General features: G+C 51.4%; 1 protein-coding gene across 4 annotated transcripts in view; it reads right to left on the reverse strand.

The window, feature by feature from the left end:
- The window catches only part of RGS6 (regulator of G protein signaling 6), a 293,530-nt gene that overhangs the window by 286,649 nt on the left and 3,486 nt on the right, over positions 1 to 3,395 (reverse strand). Inside the window, exon 1 of one of the 4 annotated variants that reach the window (XM_042047283.1) lies at positions 3,067 to 3,337. The exons of 1 other annotated variant lie outside the window; for it this stretch is intronic. The gene's annotated coding sequence lies outside the window, so the exon portion shown is untranslated. Of the gene's footprint in view, positions 1 to 2,082; positions 2,492 to 2,888; positions 3,025 to 3,066; positions 3,338 to 3,395 lie in introns of those variants that run through there. 2 more of the 4 variants (XM_042047284.1, XM_042047279.1) reach the window with 2 other exon arrangements.

Consider the following 3,395-nt stretch of genomic DNA (forward strand, 5'->3'; position numbering starts at 1 on the left):
TAATAATGCAGCCATGAAGATATTGAGAAGAGTCCCAGGACAAACCAGGAGCACTTCAATTCTGACAAATAAGTGCAGTATTTGTTAGCTGAAACAGCCCAGGGCTGCTCAGTGAAGTGGACCTGTTTGTTCCTATAATCTCCCCTCTAGAGAGCCAAGGTGTGCTTCCAGAAACTGAAGGTGTTTCCAGCTTCCAGAAACTGAAGCTCCAGGTAACGAGCCCAAACAACACAATAACCCATCATAAGGGCAAAACTGTACTCTTGTAACACTGGGCATGGGAAGAGAGCTCGCCCTTGTTCTGCCACTATACAACTGCAGTGCTTGATTTAGATATCAAAGGTGCACCCAGCCAAAGCCCCTGGGTTATTTATCCCTCGTTCTTGAAAAGCTGAGGACTCATACTGTTATCAAGATAAGAAAAAAATCATCACCCCACAACACCCTTGCATTTTTGTTAGGAAGCCTGAGCCATGGCACTGCAAGATCCCAAAGTTCCACCACAGACTAACACAGCATCCCAACGTACCATGTTAAAATGACACACTGCAGCTATTTTCTCTTCCTGCCAATCCATATATATTAGCTTCTTCTCTTTCCCTGCCATCTGTTAGTTTGCTGCAGTCTGCTGGGACAGGACTGCCCTCTCCTTTTCTCCCCTTCTTGCCTGCTCAAATGGACGACAACAAAGCCTAGCACTTCCTGTCCATCCATTCAGCTTTCCTCAGCTGCCTCAGAAGCATTAACAAAAGCAGAGTTACTGCCACGAATGAAAAGTGCTCTGCTCACCTCTGCTGTACCAGTGTGCTCACCAGAGTTACATGCTAGACAGTGAAACACCCTGTAAATGGTTAGCAAGGAGGTAGCTGCTGCTTTAAGAGGACACACCTTTTCCTCTTATCCGTGGGCATCATTGATTAAAACAGGTATCTGTACCACCGGCATCACAGGAACTATCAGGGAGAAACTAAGGTAAGCAGCATTGACAATTACTCTATACAGCAACCTACTGCAACTTTTCTTTGAAGGCAACGGAACCAAGGAAAAAAACCAGAAAAATCAGTTGAACAGCAATCTTCTATTACCATAAACCTCAGTATAAGATGCATAGCAAATAACTATTTTCCCCTCTAATACGGTTCAGAATGGAATAAAGAAGGGCTATCTAACCCATCACACTTGTAGCCAGTTAGGAAGGAAATTGGAATGTTCGTAATCAATTGTTCTGTCAGTCAGATCATTAGAAAAAGGAACAGCTCATCTAAAAATAAAGTCAATATTGGCTGAGTCTAAACAGTTTATTCAGCATTTCACACACACATTCAAGCAATGAACACTATTATTCTGTGCTTGTAACAATATGCCCCCAAGTCAGTAACTGCTCTTCAACATCTGACCTCTTTTAAAGCATATTTACAAGGAAGTATAGTGAAAGTGTTCCAAATCAGCTGGTGAGAAAGTATTATGGCTCATAACCTCACAGTAAACAATTCCTAGTTCTTCTGATCTGCAAGATTAGAATAAATCTGGAAACCAAAAAAAAAAAAAAAAAAAAGAAAAAAAAGAAGGAAAATTATGATATCAAATATACTTCTACTCAAAAACAAATCCCAGTTGGACGTGGAGAATATTCAGGATGATATCAAATATCTTAAATCCCCTAAGCTAAATATCTTAAAATCCCCAAAGCTTTGAACTACAGTTAACCTCTTTAACTATGTTCTACGGCAAGCAATTCCAAAAACCACTACACCTTTACGAAGCGCTTTTCACTCTAACAGCTCACAAAGCACTTCCTCCAGAAACACAAAGGAAAAGTAGCTCTCTTTGGGGTGGGAAACCACCAATATCTACTGCAACACGCCAACACAAAGCTGAGTTTTACAGTATGACTTTATTTATCAAAGACAAATTTTCCTGCTTTCCAATCCCTACACACTAGCAGTCAGCAAATAAAATGCAATCAAGAGCAAATTATGCGTATCTTTAATTTCAGGGAAGCATCATGTAGCACACAGGCTACAAGTGGGATGCAGTTCTGGCAAGTCCCTTGCCGGTCAGCTGAAGGAAGCCCTGACTTACCTAGGCCGTCCCAGCGAGGGCAGTGCCGGTGCAGACGGGACGCCAAGCTCAGAGCCACAGGCGTAGTCAGCTCCTGGGAGCGGCCGCCCCGGCTGCTATTATGACTGCAGCGTACAAGCGGCAGCGTGCCGTTATTTATACAAAAACCAGCACCTTCCTCGGGAAAAAAACACTTGAAGCTTCTTACTGGCCCTGCAACACACTCTTCTACTTATGCCATCACTGCTAGTGACTAAGAGCAGGCTTTCAGTGTCACAGGAGATTAAGATTCTGGGATGAGAGTGCCTGGCAGCTTTACTCTCACACACCGATCTGTCTTCATGCAAACGCACTTTGCCGGCGGATGGAAGTGTATTATTGCAATACGCTATCGAAGCGAAACAGTTTCCAAGTTTTCCCACAGGGCACCAGCTCCCCCTTCAAGCTGTACCCCAGCGCTTGCTCCCCCTAGTCCTTCTCCGAGGCCTCCCCCGAAAAGACCTGCGGTTTCTGGGCACCACAACTCTTGTCCTGTGTCCCCACCGAGCTCCGGCTCCCGTGCGCTGCCCGCACACCTGCCGGGACACCGCGTCCCCTGAGCCGCGCCCCGCGGGGCGTGGGCACCCCCGCACCGCCCGGGCACCTCCTGCGTCCTGCGCCGGGACCTGAGGCCGGGCCCCTTCCTCCAGACCCCGCGGGAGGGCAAACCGCAGCCGCGGTGCTCTCGGGGGTCCGCACGGCCCGAGCAGAGCACGGCCTCCCCCCGGCCGGGCACCACATACACAGGCACACACACGTAACACACACGCAGAACACACGCCTCGCACCTGTCCGCTACCACCGACGGGGAGCGAACTCCCACCCCGGGGGCTCGGGGCTCGGCTCTCCGCGGCGGGACTAGCACCGGGATCCCGCTGCCAGGGCAGAGCCGAGTGACAACCGCTCGCTACACAGATGCGGATAAGCAGGAAAAAGACGGCGAGGAGAGCAGCCCACTCCCATTACCTTGGCAACCGCGCCGCCGCCGTCCCCTGCCGCCCCTTCGCCTCTCCTCAGGGACGGGGAAGCGCCCGCAGCATGGCGTGAGCCTGCGGGCGGGGCCGCCGGCCAGCCCGGGGCTTCTCTATGCGCCTCTTCCAAAAACCTCCCGTTCTCCTCAGCCCCCCTCAGGCTGCGGCGGGGACGGCGGCCGGGGTGAAGCTGCCACGACCAGAGCGCGGCGGGCACACCGCGCCCCGCCCGACCCGGCCCCTCGCTGCCGCCCCCCGACCCTCTGCCGAGCCCGTGCCGGGCGGGCGGGGCCGGGGACGGCCCCGGCTCCGGCCCCGCCGCAG

The sequence above is a fragment of the Corvus kubaryi genome, unplaced genomic scaffold (genome assembly GCF_017639235.1).
Source record: "Corvus kubaryi isolate FWS band 111438036 unplaced genomic scaffold, C.kubaryi_AGA036_p1.0 66, whole genome shotgun sequence".
In the NCBI taxonomy this organism is placed as follows: Eukaryota; Metazoa; Chordata; class Aves; order Passeriformes; family Corvidae; genus Corvus; species Corvus kubaryi.